General features: G+C 34.6%; 1 protein-coding gene across 1 annotated transcript in view; it reads right to left on the bottom strand.

Moving 5' to 3' along the window:
- Positions 1 to 15,086, bottom strand: part of LOC128987845 (F-box/LRR-repeat protein 7) — a 35,862-nt gene extending 20,776 nt beyond the window's left edge. The window contains exon 1 of the mRNA XM_054408886.1: positions 14,929 to 15,086. The gene's annotated coding sequence lies outside the window, so the exon portion shown is untranslated. The remainder of the gene's footprint in view (positions 1 to 14,928) is intronic.
- Positions 15,087 to 23,186: the final 8,100 nt, after the last annotated feature.

Here is a 23,186-nt window from a genome sequence, read left to right as displayed (position 1 = left end):
TTGTGTGTTTAGCTTTCTGGTAACGCTGAATTACTAAGTAATGTCTCCACTTTATTTTAAGGTGAATTGTATAGCAAGCAATAGTTGCAAATAAATCGATCTCTCCAGTCGTAATAATTTAAGAGGTTGTATAAATACGTTGGCCTACTTTAATTTAAGTGAAAGCAGAGATGAAACGAAATTAAAACTCTGCCGAACATTAAAAAATACCTACAATCATACAGCGTACAAATTTTATATCTGGTCGAACACAATCCAAAGTATGTTCCTCTCCGGTATACTAGCTGTGTTAACTGGTATACTAGCTGTGTTAACTGGTATACTAACTGTGTTAACTGGTATACTAGCTGTGTTAACTGGTATACTAGCTGTGTTAACTGGTATACTAGCTGTGTTAACTGGTATACTAGCTGTGTTAACTGGTATACTAGCTGTGTTAACTGGTCTACTAGCTGTGTTAACTGGTATACTAGCTGTGTTAACTGGTATACTAGCTGTGTTAACTGGTATACTAACTGTGTTAACTGGTATACTAGCTGTGTTAACTGGTATACTAGCTGTGTTAACTGGTATACTAGCTGTGTTAACTGGTATACTAGCTGTGTTGTCTAGCTTTATGTCTTTTTCTTTCTACAGTATTTTATTAGGTTAATTTAACCACATTAAAAATCTACATACTTGTAAACGTACCGGTAACATATTGTTTGGCCTCTAGTATTATGACCAAAGAGATGTTTCTTTGTTCTACACGCTGTGAGACTTCTCAAATACGAGAGAATCTTAATCTTTATCAACGCCTACGGGGCTTACTAAATAAACATTAACGGACATTAAAAACATGCTTACATTTCCACATTCAATACAAGTAATCTGCTTACAGCATCCTCATTCAATAGCACAACCAATATAAGTAACACATTATTCTTTATTATTTTGTTTTTACCTACGAAGTTAGTATTATTAAGGGAACGGTCAAACTTAACGATCACATAACCATATGCTATCGTTGATCCAACTATAGTCTTATGCAACTACAACTATTTTTCAAACAGTGCAGTTAATTAATTGATAGCCGGATGACTTCTGGGTCTGGGATGGTCTGGGCAATTAATACAGCTGGCATATTATGTACGAGTTGGCAAAAATGCAAACCAGTATAAATATGAAGTTGGGGAGTAGGGCTGCGAGAGTGACCCTCTGTAACTCGTAATTTGGGTTACATAAAAAATGTGTATTACAAAAATACTAATATTGTCTTTGTTATTGCAAAATATTTAATTAATTCTTCAAACAAATGAGCTTTTTGGAGACAAAATCTACTATGCACACTTCCCTCGGTTTAAAATTAAGTATTTTAAAAGTGCCTTATTATTTTTTCAGTTGTGAACTTACATTGATAACAATACAGCTTTAAACAATGTTATTTCGTTTTTCAAAAATTTTGAACACATTTAATATTTTAAAATAGTTTATAGTGCAATCCGAACCAAATTTTGGCCTTGGTATCAACGAATTGGTCCAATTATCAGGATAGTACTGCGGACAGCGGGTCTTAGTATTGTACTCACTAGTGCGGACGTTAATCCACACCAGGGAGTATCGCATCCACAGTGCATGCCTATACATAATAGGGTATGCTGAATTGTTTATCTTTATTTAACTAATGTTATGATTGTGAAATAACTCCACTTGAACTGTTTAATAGTCAAAAAAGATTTTTTGTACCTGTTGCCATAGAATTTCGAGTCTATTCGCATAAAAACTATCATTTTTTGTACTCAAACCAACTAGCGTGTAAATGTTTTATAGCAGCGATTTCTGGAACCAAAATACTAACCTTATATAATACGTAAAAATAAAAACAATTTTTGATAAAAGTAGCATTTCAATTTGCTAGTGCGCGAGAAGCGATATCGTCTCACCCACACTCATCCCTCTTAAGCAGGTCAAAAACATCTCGCACTCTAATGATGTCGACGAATTTGGCGCGAAACACCTCACAAAATTAATTACACGCGGTAATATTTTCACTCATGGTGTATTGGTATTTGTAGCCAGTTCCCAGGTAGGATTGCTGCAGTGCGGGGGGCTGAGCCAAGACAATGTCGTGACGACTGCGACCGCATGAGAAAGTCGATACTTGCATCAGCAGATCAGTTCAGTGTTGAGCAGAGCACTTTCCCTGCCCAGCCCAGCCCTGATAATGTATACGTATACGCATTCCTGGCCATTGTGAAATACAAGTCGAAAGTGAAATCCTTGTAACACCCTTGAAAACCTGCTTGTTCTCTGTATAAGGGGATTTTGCGACACCTACGGTATCTAGGTCTGGCCTTGTTGTGTGGGTGTCAACTTACCCGAGATATGTCTTGGTCGTGTGATGAGGAACAGAATGCACTGAGGAAACCCACAACAATCTCCTTGTCTGGTAATTAGACTGCAACCGTATTGTTTGATATACCACAACCGAAGCACATCTGTAGACTAAACGAATCCCCATTAGCCTAGCTGGATTTCCACTAAAATATTTCCACAATCTTGTCAGATTTATTTCCCACGATGAGAGCCATGACTCTTTTGTCTGCGCAAATTACGCAGTTTAGGCCTAATCGGGTCCCAAAACGTCCCCCTAGCCAAATGAATCCAGTGCGATTCCCATTTACTATTTAAAGATTATGTTTGTTAAGAACAGTTACAGTATTAGGCGAATAGAACTACTGATATGCAATGAATTGGTTGATTTTAGAAATAAAATATAAAGAGTGATTTACCTACCTTAATCCAGGTCAGAGTGGTAAAAAAGTAGCCAATTTAAAATGCATTTATATAGGGTGTGAAGCCCTAAAGGAAATTACCTGTTTAGTTACCAGGTGAGCTAAATCATAAGCTTAAAAATGACACCTTGATTGTAAAAATCTGTTTAGTAGGACGGCTGGAAAAGGGATGTAACGGAGAAAACCCTTGCTATATTAAATATTATAGATTTTAATAACATTAAGTTTAATGTGAACTTACGTTTACTGCTACAAGGAAGGTAATAAAGTACCTTTTCATTAAATTTTTATCATCTCCCATTGAAAATGTTATAAAGTTTCCAATAAACATACAACTCTTGCCAGATATTATCAATTACAAAATATATTTGTCCAGAACACATTTTGTCCCACTACAAAAAAAGAAACAATAAACACAGCACACGTTGAAATTAGTCAGCCGAAACAATTTGAGGTGTAAGGAGAGGCCTAAGGTGCAATTTATTGAGAGGTCTAACAGTCGTAACGCCCAAAACTTAAATCAACATAAAAATACCTTCTATAATATAAATACGAAAGTGCAAATCAAACACGTATTTGTTCCAATCATAGTAGGCCTATCTATTTTGAAAGAAATGTTAGGGTGTTAACAACATAAAGTGTTAAGAAAGAAATGGGATTTATAAGTCTCCCGTTTTCCCCGCCTACCTTAGGAATCCGCTGTGGCAGTTTCGGTATTTCTACCCCACTCGAAAACACGCTTATAATCCTTCCTAAATGTAATTGCTGTGGCGGTTTCAATATGGACATTGGTCTAAAAGTAAGTTTACCTAGTATACTGGAGAGTATAGGGTTGGCGTGTGGTGTGTGGTGTGTCGGGGAGCAGAGTACTGCAATCCTATTTACGAGTACACGTAGGCTGCCCACTCAGCTATAGCAATCACCAGAGGATTGCGGATCACAGTCGAGTCGATTATCGTAAATCAATCACCTATCAGCAGTAGGCAGTCAGACTCTGTGCTTTACCTCCAGTGACTGGTAGCCATCCAGCCTTAGTAAGACCGAAAACACCTAGTTTCCACTCGTGAAGGCAACAATATCGCCGACTTTGATTTTAGTTTTTGGTCTGTTTCAACTAAATTTTTGGATTTTTTATGGTGCTAATAACACAAGAAAGTGGATTCAGATATAGGCTACAATAACTCAGCGAAGCGTTTGTTGTCTTGGCGGAGGCTTTTGCGATGATGAAAAATGCGTAATCTGCCAAGGTATAGTGGATACAGAGTTTGTTGGCAAAACGTGAAAGTGAAGTTAAAGTTTACCCAGTTTACTGTAGTACAGCTATTGATAGTTAAGTTCATAGTTGCAGAATTCCTGAGTCCCATTGAGCAGTGGTCGACGTTTTGCTATTTCCACAGTGTTGACCCAGGAATTGGTTGGCGGCAATGGCGGCAATACTTTAAGTCGACAAATTTATCGGCAACTTTTTTCAAGCTTTTCCAACCGGACCACGTTGCAAGCTTTGTAGCCGACAAAGAAACCGTGTATGAACACCACTCTACACCAGACCATTCACACCACCTTAGTCATGCCATACAAACGCGTACAACACCAAATGGCCAATACCTCACCACTCTACAGCATACCACTTACACCGCCTCAAGTCATACCGTGCATACCACACCAGATGAACATATCACATCTCACCACACCAAATCACATCACAGCACCAGCACCAGGGCCAGGCTAGATGAGTTATCGCGATAGGGCCACAGCCGCGGGGACTCCACAGCGGGCGAGATATGTAAAATATAAACAGGGCCGAAAAACAACGTGTGTGATATTATGTTGGAAATGTCAAAATGCCTGGCGAGCGAGGTCGCTGGCAATAATACCTCCGACAACCTGTCTCTGGCCAAACATCTTCAGTTAAAAAAAACCTTTGTACAACTAAATCTACACATTTTCTGGACATTTTTTATTAACTATGGGGTCGATGGAAAGCTCACTCTCTGTAGATTTGCAAATAATTTTGAAAGTTAGTTTTTGTTATGATTTATGGTGAAAATCATAAAAACACGTTTTCCATAAGAAAACAACTTGAAAACGGGGGTTTTCACATATTTTATTTGTAGGCAACTTTTGGGTGCCTTTACTAGAAAAATACCCCCGCCGCAGCAATCCTGCGGACTAAGCGAATTTCAATTTGTCTAATTGAATTTTTACAAAAATATTTTCATTAACAAGACAGATTTATTCCCCGTTTAAATAACATAAGCTTTAAAATTTACTCAGGTTTGCTGGTAAGGGGAAGGTAAGAATAGTTCATCATCATACATCCACAAGCAGACTACAACAGTTTTAAGGGTAAAAGCTACATGTTTAAAGGGTAACATTTTCAAAAATAAATTTTTGAAGATTTCAAAACCCCGTAATATTCCGTTTTACGGCGGATATTATTTTATCTCGCTGGATCGCTAACTCAATCAAGTTTATCCCGCCCTACACCTTCAAGCCAAATTTTATCGAGATTGGACAAAAATTACTATTATTGCGTTCACAGACACGCGCACACACACTATTGAAAGAATAGTGTTTTTAGCCTCTGGGGACATCAAAATAAAAAAGTAAATCGGTCCCAGGCCTAGAGGTCATATTGTGCCACCTACGATAATAGGTACTTCCCTATAGGGAACCGTGGGACTTTGTGCTAAATTTGCAACTGAAACTTATATTTTTTTATGCGTGAAAAAATAAAATGATTAATTTAAAAAATTATACAATTTAAGGGAGTACAATTGTATTTAAATAGGGTGTTCTAACCTTAAATTACTTGTATAAATTAAAATATCTGTCTGTATTTTATGTGTTTTTTTTCTGCCAAACTAGATTAGTTTACAGTTACGTTGACAAGGATTTGTTTTATTACAGTAAAGTATTAATTAATTGAGCAAATACTTCTTGTTATAACTAAAATTATTATGTTGAAAAAGACAAATTATATTATGACCTAACAATATGACTTTGAATATAATTTAAACATCTTTGCCACCAAGACTGATAATTGAATATAATATAATAGGTTACGTACCTTATTCCGTCTTCAGTCTTAACTTAGTCAATGCTGGATGACTAGTTTCGGGAACAAAGTCCCATTATCAAATCCTTATTTAAAACATCAATTGAATATGGTCAAATATCCGACGTAAGTCTTCATCAATGTATACATGCAGGTTGACGACACATAAAGTTTACACATTTTACATAAATATAGTTACAAAAACAATTACGATAGGCCGGCCACATTGAAACGGGACAAACCGACGCAGGTTACACGGCGGACACGACAGCAAAATACCTGTCGTGTCCGCCGTGTAACCTGCGTCGGTTTGTCCCGTTTCAATGTGGCCGGCCTATCGTAATTGTTTTTGTAACTATATTTATGTAAAATGTGTAAACTTTATGTGTCGTCAACCTGCATGTATACATTGATGAAGACTTACGTCGGATATTTGACCATATTCAATTGATGTTTTAAATAAGGATTTGATAATGGGACTTTGTTCCCGAAACTAGTCATCCAGCATTGACTAAGTTAAGACTGAAGACGGAATAAGGTACGTAACCTATTATATTATATTTGAATATAAAGTAATATAAAGTATTTGCGAAACGCTGTTGTTGTAAATCATTCTTCCAGCACAACATGTCTGCCATCCTACTCAGCAGAACCCGAAGGCAGTAAAGGGGTGATAAAAATCGACACGAACAAAGATGTGGGTATTGTGAAGGAATATGAACACATCAAAACACTAAAATAAAATGTTACTATTTAAAAAATGAGTATACATTAACCATTACAGATATTTGGAAAAGTATTATAGAATTAACTGCACAATGCTGAATGCTAGGCCGCCAGGGCCGTTGTCTCTTCAATTACTGAAGTGGTACTTGGTACTGTATGCCCATAGATTAGACATACTTGACACTGGTTAGTATATGGTTAAACACTGTTTAATGAGCGAGACTCCGCATTTTGTAGTGAAGGTGCTTTCCTATAAATTCAGGGTAATAGTACTACAGATAAAGTTTCCTTTTCATTGCCCTCTCCTGCAACACTGAACGTCTGGTTTTGGTGTGGTACAGTATTATCTTAGACAACCATTGACCATGATACAATAGTCAACCAATCACAAAGTGCTCAGGTGTGCAACGTCGACGTGGCTTGGTAGTATCTAGACAGCTCACAGCACACATTGGTTTTGTACTTGACCATACATAATTGATTTATAAGGGAGCGATAGTAGATTTTACAAAACGTTTAGCAATACGAAACTAATGGTATCATATATGCAAAGTTCCTTCAATCTTTGCGATACAAGTCCCTTGTTGTTTTGTCAGTAACTCCTTTTAACTGGTTGTATTGGTCCAATAATATTAAAAGTAAAAAATATAAATCTATTTAAACCTACTAATATATAAATAGCCTACTACCCTTTGCAACCTTGGCCTGAGCCTACAACAAATATTCGATTGAAAGGTCAACAATTCATCTCCGGACAGTTTGGTCGTCAGGGAACATAACCGTGAGAAGGCCACCAATCACGTTCGCATATTCCTCATAAAACATCAAACGAATGCTTTGCAAAAACAGTTTCTGGAAATGCAGTGCACATTTCCGGTAATGTTCTTTCTAGATAGTCGACAGCCCTTGCGAGGTCGTTAAAATATCTTCCAGAGAACGTCTTGGGCGAGGTATCCACAAAAACAGCGTTCACCTCCCGTCCACGGGCTCCGACGGCCACTTTAATCGGTAGCTTTTAATTGCAAGGAGAAATGTTCTAGATGACTTTTAGTAGTTAACAAATGACCGCGGTTTTAATTACGGACTTGCCAAAAATATTTCGTTTTAGAGCATGTAATACAATTATTGCTTATGTCATGAATGTAGGCCTACACTGTAAAAAGAAACTTTAGATAAGTTATTAGATCTGAAGGGTGCATTAACAATCAAACAATCTGTGCACAACAATCGGTGGACACATTGTCGTTATAATTGTTTGATCTTTATAATATCGTACTGTTTGTTTGGTGGATTTTTTATGATCAATACTTAGTTAATTGTCCTCCCCTGAATTAATTGATCCGATAACTGACATATTAGATTCTCTCAAACAATCGTACGTCTAAACTCTGCTCCATGTACTCCTTCCACTCTTCCAGACTATTGTAGAAGTGATCTATTAAAATAAAGTTGTAGTCGAGGTTGTTTTTCAACCTCCAAGCATTTTCTCTAGGGACAGCAACACACAGTCGCACAGTAGACCTACGAAAATCAAGCCAATATAATATATAACTGATCAATTAATGCTAATGCGGCTCTCATCTTCCAGATGGCAACTGGCAACATGTCCCATGGCTTACGCTTACACTTTAATTAAACATCTATTTTGAGCTAGTACAACTATTTAAATAATTTTGCCGACTCAAAACTGTCTCCTCCTAATTGGTGCATTTAATTTGGCATTTAAACTTATCTCGTCGATGAAATCATGTTTATCAATTCAACATTTTTTTCCAATACTGAATCAAATCGTTATAAGAAAAAAATCTATACCGGTATATTAATAGGCAAGCATGTTTCTTGAAAACCTTTTTTCTCAGCTCGTGTGTATCGCAGGGTAAATCTACGCATACTGTTAGAAAGATATTTTCCTGTAGTTGTGCAGAATCTCTTTATGAATTAAAATAGGCTCAAGAATAAGCACAAAAAATTTATTTAAAAATAAAAAAAATTAACATGGACCTTGTGGGTTGCCATGCTGGTGACGAAAAAACAACGAAATATAAACAGAAAATCAAAACAAATGGAAAAATTACAATCACATGTTTTACAGCGTGTGGTAAAAATAGAGAAGCCTGTGCATTAGGGCCTACATATTTTTGGTCGAGTTTTCGACCACCGGATGACCACTAGTAATTATCAATACATTAATCCTCATGAGACTACCTCTTCAAAATCCTTATATAATTCTACATAGGTAACCTATCACTTTCTGGAAACAACCTTTTGACAAATCACCTATTTGTAAAGCCTTAGAAATACTTAATAAGTAATGGATATAACCTTGGAATTTGTTTAGGAAGCATATCAATCAAACTCAAAAATAGGGGACTTCAGGAATAGTCAAAAATAACTTTTTAACAAGTAATTTAATGCTAAACCCTCAAAGATTATATGGCCGCATTCAGTAATTGACAATCGATTAACATCAAGGTCAATAGATATTTTAGAATAACTTTATTCGTCCATATTTCCATCAAAATTATATTTTACTTTGCTAGTCGTTGTATGAGTGGATCTTTGATAAGTTAGGTATCCATATACATTCCAATGCCGTGCCGAGTATCTAGTTTTGCCGATCCCCGTAGTGTTGTCACTCCCTCAAGATTGTTCAGAGGACCAGTGCGACTCGACCGCCACGCCGGTAGGAATTCCATTATATTACCTTCCCTTTTGTTATCATTGACAATGCATTTTTTACAACAGCTGTCACTTTTCTTGCTCTATCGAGGACTCTTTACAAAAAAGTGGACTCCGCACTACTCCTATCATGGCGACGGGGCGTCTAATTAGACTAGTGTCTGTCCAAATAGCTACACGTAACTATTCATAATGTAATATGCCGTAAACCAACAGTAAAAATGTTATTGATACAAGTAAATAGTCAAGCTTCATATACACAGTAACCCCGTAAAATTTTACAGAAAAAGTACGATACACATACACTTTTTTATGGCCAATATTTATAAAACGTCACATTAAACCTAATCTGCTTGGTGAAATAATTTTACTACAATACGGTGGTACAGATTTTTTTTTAAGCAATGTGAGTTTATTTTATAAATGGTTTAACGACTTAATACAGAGAAATTCTGAATGAAATGTAAATAGCACAATACCTTAGTACGATTAAATATTTTTATAATATGCAGTTTATTACATATTTTGGAAATTTTTATATGTTTTTAATGTAAACCAAATACTGTTGGAAATTGTAAGTATGCCTATGCATGCTTTATATTATTTAACTCGTAAACAAATTAAACACCACCGTAAACGCTAGATTCTCTTGTACTATTACATTTTTATGTATAAAGTACCATAAGTGTCCGTCAGAGCACGATTACACTGGTTAAATCATCAGATTTTGATGAAATTTTGGACAAACGTGATGTAAACTTATATATAATTTAGATATTCGAACGACTTCGAGAACCAGTATGATCAGACTATGGAAACGTTTAATTGGTAAAATAATTTATTAATAAAAACTTTTTTAAAACAAAACGTTTTTAAACGCACTAAAAAGTAGAAAATAATTTATAAATATGTGGAGAGTATAAATACTTGTAAGACTTAAAACGAAAAACGTGGGGAGCATGCAATAGATAATTTACAATTACCTTCACTTATTGAACTAATGTATCAATTGCATGCACCCCACGTTTATCGTTTTAAATCTTACAAGTATTTATACTCTCCACATATTTATAAATTATTTTCCACTTTTTAGTTTTTAATGTGTGTGGATGTTAAATCTATTTCAAGCATCTATATCAGATTAAGACAGAGGCATGTGGGAAATCTAAGGTTTATTTGAGTTTCTTTTCATATAATTATGTATTAAATTGAATGTATGGCCTACCTACTAACTATAAATATATCAATCTATTTCATTTATTTTTTACTTTAAAGAATACTAAATAAATAACAATTGACATTATTAACAAACACCTTTATATCTGCAATCAGATTGTTCATCTTTATTTTGAAATGTGTGTTTGTATAAAGAATCTCTTGGGAGCATAACCTGTACCTCTTAACCTCTGCTCTTCGAACTGTCAAATTTAAGTATTTACAGCTGACTTAAATTAATTGATATGATTACATTCTTTCAAAATGTAAACATGGTTTGGAATTTGGAAGCCCATGGGGCGTAGCCCAAGGGAAATATGAAAATGAAATGATATAATAGCCTATTGCATTGTCATCCATTTGTGAGCTATGTTTCAAATTTCAAGTCTATAGCTCATCAGGAAAATTGATATTTAAAATTGATGTTCAAAATTTGTAGGAAAGCGAGGTAATCAAAACAAGCCCATGGGGCGTAGCTCTAGGAAAATATGAAAATGAAATGATATAATATTGCATTGTCATCCATTTGTGAGCTATGTTTCAAGTTTCAAGTCTCTAGCTCATCGGGAAGTTAGTATAAAATTGATTGCAAAATTTGTACCTGACAAGAAAGCGAGCTAATAAAAACGTTTTAAAATTGGGTTTTCCCAATTTGACCCTCAAAACATGAAATTTTGCAATTTCTTTCCAAACCATTTTGTGTGGCTTAAAAAACAAGCAATTCAATATAGGGAGCGTTGTTCTGAAGTACATGGTTACAGAAAAAAATATTTTAAAAACTGTAAATAAAAAATTTCTTATATTATTCGTATTTATTAGATCAAGTAAACTGTTGTATTTTGCCTGTAGATTTATTTATTTCAAACTAAATTATTGACATTTCAATAAAAACACAAATTATTACATTTCCTATATTAGCAAACCTAAGTACTCATTAAACCTGATGTAATTGAAATAGGGAATTCATTAGTGAAAATGAATTCACTATTAAACTATGAATTCATTATTAATGAAAATATTTTAATGAAATTTCGACCTGGTAGATGGAGATTCATTTTTCTGGAGATTTGCTTCGGAGGGGGGGTCGCCGGATTTCTACCCCCGGATATTTACCCCCATGAAAAAACGCCTACGTCATTTTGACGTCACGAGGGGCGGGGCCTATACACGGTCGAGAAACAGCCCGCGACTGGAAATCTACCCCCGGACATCTACCCCCAGACATCTACCCCTGGACATCTACCCCCGGAAATCTACCCCCGGACATCTACCCCCCGTGGTCAGCTCTGTCACGTATCGGCCAATATTCATTGTTGTAATTGATTTTATTGACTGTTTTATGTAAATCAACGGCTCTTCGGTTAGTAATTGACCTCTATTATCTAGTATTACGCATGTAATATGTCATTGTCTTGTTTAACATTATCTATCTTCCTAATGAAATAAGCTGTAACAGTCCTTTTTCACCCGAGCTACTTCACAGATTTTTATGATCGAGGTGTAATTTTAAATCTTAAGATCTAGCGCAACGCAAAATGGGAATTAAAACGATATTTTGATAAAGGGCTTCAAAAGTTTGACCCTTAAGCAATCCTTTAAAAGTTCCCTTCCCAGATTTGTTTACGTTATCGTCATATGGATTATTTTTTACTACTTTTAACGAAACAGCTGTTAATATTAAAATTGTACTTTAAACAACACATAGAGGGTTACTGAGTTTGTCAAAAAGAAGTATTTATAATGTAGTTTTCTGATTTAAAAAATTATTTTATTCTGCATCATCTCATGTTCTGCAATACAGTATAGCGTTCCATTACGAAATCATTGGAAAATATTACATACAGTAACTATTAAATTATTACTTATTGAATTATCTTATCTATTGTACGGCTTGGTGTCTGCATTTTTGACCACTTTTGCCAATATTTTGTCATATCTAAGACAGATCATCATAGGTTCATAAGATTATTTTCATACATGTTTTCAATTATTGAAAAAGATTTCGATTGTGTAATACAATACAAAATAATACAAGTGCAGAAGGGCACGTTGCCCATATGAGCCGTGTATATATTTTTAAATTAATAGTGGTTTACAGCAACTGGATTAAATTGTTAATAATTTTTATGAGGCAATATGTGCACGATTTAGATAGTCTTAATCTGCAAAATTGTAATTTATTGCAGACTTGTTAGAGATGTTACTTTGATGTATTCATTCAGCTTAGTGAAAACACAATAGAGCCTTTGAATGTTATTAAACTAACTACATACTACAAAAAAGGTTCAGGACAGGGCTATTTTAATGCGCTTGGATTGAGACATTTATTAATCCGGCTTATATTTTTCTTAGCCAACGAATTATTTATCTACAGAAGAAGTTCGTTGTGCTCTTATCCTGTCTACTAAGACACATACATCCAACACTTCCAAACACAATAACACCTATGACGGACGGTTTAAGAAATATGTTATTAATTGAATGATAAACCATATTTTGTAACTAACGCAATAGTCATTATTGTTTCTACACTTATTTATTACTCATTAAACAATGCTAAATGCTCACGTTTTTTATAATTTCACTCTGTCACAGTTAAAAGAATTATCGTAAGCCTTTAAAGCAACCGTCGATATTGACGGGTTTCACCTAGTAATTAATTAATTTATTGATCAACCGGTGGCAGGCTTTTTATCAACATTTAATTGCACTGTATTTTTACCTCTAGTAATCAGAAAATAACCTCCTTCAATTATCTGTTTTAAATTTCACGATCTGAGCTCGTGCATGCGCCGTTAGCTGTTACTGTGTGTGAAAGTTGGCCAAACATTTAAATCACTGTCTAGAAAAAAAATCAAATGCTTAAGGGTCAAACTTCTGAAGCCCTCTACCAAAATATCGTTTTAATTAACATTTTGCTTTGCGCTAGATCTTAAGATTTAAAATTACACCTCGATCATAAAAATCGGTGAAGTAGTTCGGGTGAAAAAGGGCTGTTACAGCTTATTTCATTAGGAAGATAGATAATGTTAAACAAGACAATGACATATCACATGCGTAATACTAGATAATAGATGGTAATTACTAACCGAAGAGCCGTTGATTTACATAAAACACTCAATGAAATAAATTTCAACAATGAATATTGGCCGATACGTGACAGAGCTGACCACGGGGGGTAGATGTCCGGGGGTAGATTTCCGAGGGTAGATTTCCGGGGGTAGATGTCCGGGGGTAGATGTCTGGGGGTAGATGTCCGGGGGTAGATGTCCGGGGGTAGATTTCCAGTCGCGGGCTGTTTCTCGACCGTGTATAGGCCCCGCCCCTCGTGACGTCAAAATGACGTAGGCGTTTTTTCATGGGGGTAAATATCCGGGGGTAGAAATCCGCTACCCCCGGAGGGGTCATCTTTTACTTTTTGCAGTAAAGTTGGACAGTATTTAGACTACAGAGCTAAATGCATTTAATGTTAAGTTATAACACTTCAAGTGAAGTGTAATCTAACTCTAGTAAGTATGTGACTAAATAGTTTCGAAAAAAATGTAAATGCACAAATATATTGATAAAACAATCGCTAGAATTACATATTTATTCCCATAGCAATGTGGGAATGGCCCTGGACTCCATATAAAATAAATATGTTCATGGACACCCCCATATTGGGATAGTCATACACTCCATCATTAAAGGCCTCATGCGAATCCAAATAGCATATACACTACCGGTAAGTTACTAAAAAAAGATTTTTTTCCTTTGTACAAAGCTAATTTTATATTTCTACTAAAGCTGCTGCAATGAATACGGTTGGTAACTGTGCATTTTTAATTAGGGGAGTTATTAATTTATACATTTTGTAACACTTTTCACTTCAAGATAAGGCTCAACCACTAAACTTCTTGTAATAATCAATAAATTAATGCCTATGCTAAAGCGGGGAGATGAGATGTTCAAATAGTAAAATAGACGTATTCACATTTAAAAAAAGGCTCTACAGGAGGTTTTTTAAAATTATCAAATAATGTTGATTCCCTCCGTAAACAGGTCTTTTAAATCAACAATTTTATTCCACGTTAATGTCAGTTATAAATTACGTAATGTAAAGTGAGGGTTGATTAATGGAAAGTTTATTACTATCAGTGATAATTACAGGACCAGGACCAGCTGGCCACAATTAGGTGCGAAAGTGACGTTAGCACCTGACCTTTATACCTCGGACAGCTAGATTCCTTCACTCGGCCGTCATTGTCATCCTAGCTCCTAGCATCACATTTCTCAGGGGACAGAGATATGCCAGTTATTTGTCATTTCAATGAGGAGTTCACCTTGGCAACGCAGGAGCGTAGAGAGCAGCATAGCAGAGCTGTTTAGTGCTAGCTGGCTGAGGCTGACTACAGAGACAGACCACAGCTACACGTACATGTACAGCTAGTCTGTGATGACGACAGATACACATATGGTAACGAATGATCTACTTACACTCGACGGACGGTACGCCATAGCTCCCATGTCATGATGGAATAATCCTCACAAGGTGTAGAGTAAGCATCGCCAACACTAACACAAAGACACGGTCACACACGGTAGCAGCGCTAGGCACATTCCTGATCCTGACCGACACGACTCTAGCTGTAGGCCACTCGACTGGACTTGGCTCTGCTCGCAACAGCTTTCTCCCCCCTCCTGACCGGGTACAGTCCCTGCCAAGAGTCGGCCTCAACCTATCATCAACTCTTGTCTTTTCTAATTTAAAACAGTTAATCCTAAACAGATTTTAGTGCATCGATTCGTGGGAATCACAGGGGTTTAAAAATCGTGACCGATAGTCGTTTGATAAACCATTGTTTTCTGGCAATTTTGCCTGATTACGGGTTATCACAGATATTATAACACCGCGCCTTAAGTTCCTTTTGATCCGAGTATCCTACTATTAGAAATTTTCCGATGATTTAAACAACCTGAACTAGTCGCGAAAACAAAAGATATTCCGTTATCCAAAAATGTATATAATTTTTAGAAATAACTATTTATCAACTAAATATTAGACTAAATTGTTAAATAAACGATTTATTCTTGCAATAGAAACCTTATTTAGTAAGTGAATAAAAATAATTCAGAGATTACTAATAATTATGTAAAGTATATTAGCGTGCATAGGCTTAAGTGTATTTATGTATAGCCAGGATGGTATACATAGTGCGACACGGTCCTCAAGATTCTATAAATTCCTAGATTAATTCCACTCGCCATAGGACGCCGCCACGGCATGGCGAAATGGTGAATGAGAAATAGGTGTAGAACGGATGACCAATTGATTCTTACGGTAGGATATTTTGAAAGACCATTGATCAGGAGTTGTTTAAGATGGTATCTATATTTCAGGCTTTGACATTATTTGACCGTTTGTCGTTATAATTGGTAAGATAGACAGACAGAACATTGTCATGAAGGAACACTAAACACTAGTGTGTATCTTATAGTGTAGGCTATGTAATATAAGTCAGTCTGAACACAATTCAACAGTGGAAACATTAAAACATCGCTGAGGTATTTAAAATAATGTAATGTTTGCTTTTTGAAATCGTATGTGTATTGTATTTTTCTTTTAACTAGGAGCTATGTCAATGTACAGTGGTTTTTTCAGAGACTTGAACGGTGGAGAAACGTAGTCGCGGGACTTCAATTTTGTTAATTGCTCACATTGTAAAAAAAATTATTTGATTTTCTTTCATTTCACATCGGAACTGATTTAGTACAGGTAAAATAATACAAAAACACTCCATATAAACAACAAAATTTGTACATTCATAAAATTTCACCCGTGAGTTACTAATAATATGAGAAATGAAGATCCGATGATTCCCCAAAATTTTGGGCGTCCTAATTAAGGCCCTTTTTGGGGCCCTTTTTGATCCGAAGGGCCCTTGTTCCTGAATAATTTTTTTTACGTTTAAGGTCGAGTAAGCTGTGGTTTTCGATGGTTTTAGTTATTTTAAATCGATTGGGACTAGTTTTAAGTGTATTAAACCACTCCATACAGGGTGTTTCGAAATAATTATTACTTTTTACAATACTTAAACATTTATTCATAAAGTAATAAAATTAGTTACCTCCATGCTCTATATAAAAGGGGAATATTGAAAATAATTGTAATTCTTTACTACGTAAGGGGAAAGGATCACAAGGATTAAGAAAAAATATTAAATACCCCCGTCACAGCAAACCTGCAGACTAAGCAAATTTTCATTTGCCCGATTTTCAATTAACTAAAATAGCATTGAGTTTAATGAATACTTAGGTTTGCTGCTACAAGGAGGCTAATAAAGTGTGTTTATAGTAAAATATTAATAGCCTAGTATAAAACAAATAAATTTGACAAGTTTTATTAAGACATATCTATAAACAAACAAACAAAATCATTTTACAATATTCTCCTTAAGAATAACATGGAATTTTAAATTTACAATTTTTGAATTTTATTCGTAACTAATACACTTACAAAACACATTAATATACTAAATTATTTGTTTTCTTTAAGCTCTTTAAAATGCTCTAGAGAAAAATTGGGAGACTTTGTGTTTTGAGGGTCAAAGATTAAAAATTTATACCACATAAAACCCTGTTCCAAGGACCGATTAATTCAAAAATTATCTACAATAAATATCGTTAAAATTGGTTTCGTTAAAATTGAACCAAAATTACTCGAGTTATCATGTTTACAGACACGTATGTAACATGGATATATTATATTATATATATATGTATATAAACACATATATAATATTTTGAGTTATCTAGCAACCCTCTAAACAGCAGCCCTCTAAGGGTGCTTTAGGCTTCTAGGGGCATCGAAATGAAAACGTAAATCGGTTTCGGGTCTATGTTTTACCATAAGACCTTCGGTAATAGCTTATTTCCTATATGGGAAGTTCGCTAAAAGGGGATGGATTAAGTTTTACACTATAACATAATAACAGAGGTTACTACGCCAAAATTTTAACTTTTAAGGTGGTGTGAATAATCTTTCAATGTATTTTTCATGAAAATCTATTAAGACCAATTTCAAATTGATATGTATTTTTCTTAGGTAGTTTTTAAGTTACCTTATTTAAGATTTTTTTACATTTATTAAAAATTAAAACAATTGTATTTGTATGAAACCTTACATTACATATTAAAATGAAGTACTTAAACTAAAGCTATTTTTCTACAATTTCCGTAGTATCTCTCTTTACAATTCAATCACCACAATAATTATTCTCAGACAACTCATTAACAATTTTATTATTCTTAGCAACTTGTCCATCTTTACTGATTTTGTCCAAGTTGGTGTTCAAGCAGGATTCCCCTTTACAATCCTTGTATATTGCAGAACAGGCAACACCAATCTTAAAGCACGAACAATGTGGTGCAAAAACACATTTCATACGTACTGTCGTTTGCAACTTATATCTTAATTTCCTCAAAATTATTTTCAATTAATACAAGTACGGTTATCTTTCGTGGTTATGACGACCAGGACAGCACTAAGACATCAGAGCAGCATTGTCGGTACAAGCATTTTTGTCCTGAACAATGGGAACGAGGTTTACGGGGTAAAAATTGGGTTTTCTGATTTACTTCACCCTCAAAACACAAAGTTTCCCAATTTTTCTCTAGAACATTTTAAATAGCTTAAAAACAAATAATTTAGTATACAGTATTAACGTGTTGTTGTATGGTTATTAGTTACAGATAAAAATACTAAATTTGTAAATTAAAAATTCCTATGTGTTCTTATGTAGAATGGTGTAAAATGATTTTGTTTGTTTGTTAATAGATCTTGATTAAACTTGTCAAATTTATTTGTTTTATATTAGTCTATTAATATTTTACTATAAACACACTTTATTAGCATCCTTGTAGCAGCAAACCTAGGTAATCGTTAAACTCAATGCCATTTTAGTTAATTGAAAGTCGGGCAAATGAAAATTTGCTTAGTCTGCAGGTTTGCTGTGACGGGGGTATTTAATATTTTTTCTTAATCCTTGTGATCCTTTCCCCTTACGTAGTAAAGAATTACAATTATTTTCAATAATCCCCTTTTATATAGAGCATGGAGGTAACTAATTTTATTACTTTATGAATAAATGTTTAAATATCGTAAAAAGTAATAATATTTCGAAACACCCTGTATGGAGTGGTTTAATACACTTAAAACTAGTCCCAATCGATTTAAAATAACTAAAACCATCGAAAACCACACCTCACTCGACCTTAAACGTAAAAAAAAATTATTCAGGAACAAGGGCCCTTCGGATCAAAAAGGGCCCCAAAAAGGGCCTTAGGACGCCCAAAATTTTGGGGACTCATCGGATCTTCATTTCTCATATTATTAGTAACTCACAGGTGAAATTTCATGAATGTACAAATTTTGTTGTTTATAAAACCCTATTTTACTAATTATTTTACTGTACTAATTACTGTTATTTACTGTACTAATTATTTTGGAAAGGAAATTCTGAAATTTCTCTAAGGAAACAAATCAAATCAAAACAATTAATAATTTAAGGTTGCATTGAAACAGTTTAAGGAAAGTGAAGGCAATGACGGAATATTGTCAGAAGATGAATTCAAGTGAGTTTATTGTGTATTGATTGAGAGGTGTGTATTAGCTCATAGCTGAAAAATAATTTACTCAGATAAAGTAAACATAATTAATTGTAACTCTTTTATAGACCTTCATTTATTAAAATGTTCAAATTTATGAGTATAGTGACTTAAGTTAGTGAATTGTATTGTGTATTCTAATTGTATAACGTATCTAAATTAAAGTTCGATCTCCAAGCGTTATCTGTATTTATTAACTCCCCTCTTTTAGGTTAATATTTAAGAATAAAACATTTGACTACATTGACACAACAATTATGAACATCTAAAAGAGAACAGTGTCGTCATTTTACACTTTTTTAACATTATTTGTTTTAGACACTGCTAAGTGATCCATACTTTACCAGTGCCCCTAAGGTCTATAATCAAAGATGACATATATTTATTTAAACAGGTGGGGATTTTGCCCTCTGGGGACATCAAAACGAAAAGTAACTCGGTCCCGGGTCGAGGTCTTACCATGATCTACGGTAATAGCTTATTACCGTAATGGGAAATTCGTTAAAAATGTAAAATTTTTGACGCTATGGTTATTAGGCCATTTGGGAAATCGCCCATTACAGCAACCTAAATATCAACCATGTCTTCATTGAAATTATCAAGCGCCTTTAATCCTATCGCGTTTGACATATTTTATAGATTGTTCACAGAATATTGTCATCATCATTGTTGAGCTAATTTCCTAAAATCGACTTTACATTTTTAATTTTTCTAAACCAAAAATAATTAAGTCCCAAACAATTAATAACTTTGACTATAATATATTGTTACACATTGGTCGAGCAGGGAGGGACTCTTGCAGGTCTAATGACGTCATAAAGTTGGGGGGTTCGACAGACGGCAAGGCACGACGCCTTGCCGCGTGAACCATAACTAACTAGTCAAACTAAACAATATAGTCCAAACCTATGACAGCTTTATCGTCTATCGGTCCCATATTATGTACGATCGTGAAGTACGTAATGACAAAAGTTATTTATATTTGACGTCACATACGTGCAGGAATAGCTGGGACGGCGACGACGACTCTTGGAACTTGTTACGATTGATTTGACCGCAACCGGCGACGTGTGACGTGTGATTTACTAGAAACGGCAGATGGACACAATTACAAGGCTCCATCACTGGCGGAAAAAAAAACTTGGGCCATTTCATCAGTTATGCCCAATTAAAAAGGTTTCTCGTTATGACCACGTTTAGATAATTGTAACATGTCCACAGTATTTATATTACAATACAGTATTTTTTGTATGCGCTCAACAATCATGAATTCTAATTAAATGTTTTCATGTATGCGATTTTTATGAAATTAATTTGAATATGACAGTCCAGTTATTATTACATACTAGCTGTTACACTCGGGCTTAAACCCGTTTGACTTCATAATTATGGTATTTATTTGACTTCATAAATTCATATTAATAAAACTATTGATTGGTTAAGTTAAGCTTCGAAATTAACAAAACAGAATACAGTAGGATAAACAAATAATCACACTTTGATTTTAATAAAGTAATAAATTGAAAGAATAACATACAAATAAGTACAGTTGAGGTATTTTTAACATTAGGTACATGGAAAGTTCCCTTTAGAAAGGAATTACGACCTTAAAGGGCAATTTGTGAAATAATTGATGATGATTGAGTTTTGCGCAAGGTTTCTCGTCATGGCGAACATTTTAAGTATATGGTTTATGGGGGCGTGACTTGTAGTTTTCTCAAAAGTGCATGTGTACTTTGGGATTATTTATATATGGATCGTCCAGCTGTATTTGAAGTATAGCGTTTCATTCATATGCATCTTACAAAGGAATGCATGTCAAAAACCACAACCCGTGTTTAAAAAATGTTGTTTAATATATAGTAGGTAGTATATCTAGGTTAATTATTTACACTTTTAAGAGTTACAATATTCAATAAATATTATATTATTTGTGTAATAGGTGTTTACTAATAAGTAATTCGTAATATAATTCCATTAGTTTTAATCCCAATTTAAAGGGGGAAAGTCAGCAATAGTGATTTGTATATTAAGCTAATTGAGCGTGCATTGAGTTCGGTACATCGAAATCTAAAACAGATAAATATATTATGTAAGAACACATTTTTACGCACATAGCAAGTAAAATCCATGATCCAGTACATCTGTTAACGAGCTTGGAAGATACATTATCACGATCTAGGAATTCCATCTATTGCATGGACCCAATAGCGTGTGTAAGAGACCTCTGCCTCAGTAAATGAAGACATTCACTCAAATCAAATCAATTCAAATAAAATATTCCTTTATTGCCAGTTAACATGCACGGCTTGCGTCACAATTTTGAAATAAAATACATAATAAGCAATGACATAGATACACCATTACACATTTACAGAAACATATCATGCCTGAAACAAATACAACATATTTATGATGAGTTTTAGTTAACATAATCTTTTACGCTGTAAAAAATACTTTCTAAAAGAAATAGTTTGAGATTACGTTTGAATTCCCTAATATCACTAACTGACTTAAGATTGTCAGGCAGTGAGTTATATAGCATGATGACATTATAAAAAGCATGTTTTTTTTTAAAAGGAGGTTTTGTGGTATGGGATATTCAATTTGGATTTTGTTCTAATGTTGTATCTGGATTAGGGAAACAAAGGTAAAAAAAACTATGGTTTTGTTTAAAAAAGTTAAGGTATTGAAAATGTAAATGCAGGGAAAAGTAAGAAGTCTTAATTTGACGAAAGCTGATCTACAAGACCCTCTCTGGCGAATGCCAGCAATGAGCCGTACAGCCTCCTTTTGAAGCGCAAAGATGTGCTTTGTTGTAGATGTCTCAGATCCCCAGATAGTGACGGCGTATGACAAATAGGGCAAAACAACCGCATAGTAAGCAGATAGAAGAACTGTTTTATCTGTGAAAGGAGCAAGGCGACGTAACACGAAGATGCCAGAATTAACCTTTTGGTCAACGTTGTCAGTTTGACATGAGAACTTAAGGTTTTCGTCAATGTGAAGCCCTAAAAATTTCTAATTGGTCTTCGAAGATACTATAGTGTCGTCAATCCAAACACTGAGATCAGTGCGATGTCTTGACGATATGCTGAAGTCCACCAAAGTGGTCTTGCCATTATTTATGACAAGACCATTGTCAAGAAACCATTGGACAACGCTGTTAGACTCAAGAAAAGTAGATACTTCCATGGAACCGTGGGTGGTTTTATCAACAACAATTGACGTGCCATCGGCAAACAATCACAAAATGGTTATCTAATACACTATTTCTGATGTCATTTATGTATAAGATGAATAAAATAGACCCCGATATTGAGCCCTGAGGCACCCCAGCTTTGACCAGCAAAACGTTTGAATAACACTTTTTTAGAATGTTTTTGTCAACAAATGGCAATTGGACGGCTTGTATCCGTCCCCTAAGATAAGAAGACAGCCACTGATTAGCCACACCTCGTATTCCAATGATGTCAAGTTTTCAAGCAAAAGATCGTGCGAAACCATGTCAAAGGCCTTCCGCAAATCGAAGAAGACTCCAGAGGCAATTGCAATAGGCTGCCCTTATCGCAAAGGCTTCAAATTTCAATTTCAGAACGAAGTGGAAGAACTGTCAGCCACTCGTTGATATTGATATCAGTAAACAAATTGAAATAATAATTAAAATTGAACTAGAGTTTAATTTTTACGACAACTTTAAGTCATAAGTAATTTATTTTACCATATTTACATAAATGCATTGGCTTAGTCAGATATACATAAAAAATACAACTTGTCTTATTACTATAATGCTATAAGGTAACTTTTAACTGAAACAATATTTAACAATTCATAAATAAAGCACACCATATGCCCATGACTACCAGCCAGTAATAAAATTACGGACACGGTAGTATCATTTAGACAGTAGTAATTTTGGAAGTGATTTTTTTTTTAAATAACAGTGTTTGACTCAATTTTTAGATAGTTTGGCAAAGCATTGATGAAAAGCACTATACCGTTGTAATAAAGATGTTTTTATTTGATTTTTTTTAAAGTGGCGAATGCTTTGGCTTCTGTAGATTCAGATTGTTTCACAAAGAATATGA

The sequence above is a fragment of the Macrosteles quadrilineatus genome, unplaced genomic scaffold (genome assembly GCF_028750875.1).
Source record: "Macrosteles quadrilineatus isolate MER2022 unplaced genomic scaffold, UCM_ALF_1.0 Scaffold_2__2_contigs__length_208266976, whole genome shotgun sequence".
Classification (NCBI taxonomy): domain Eukaryota; kingdom Metazoa; phylum Arthropoda; class Insecta; order Hemiptera; family Cicadellidae; genus Macrosteles; species Macrosteles quadrilineatus.
The sequence above is the reverse complement of the archived record's forward strand: the minus strand, read 5'-3'. Positions and strand labels throughout refer to the sequence as shown.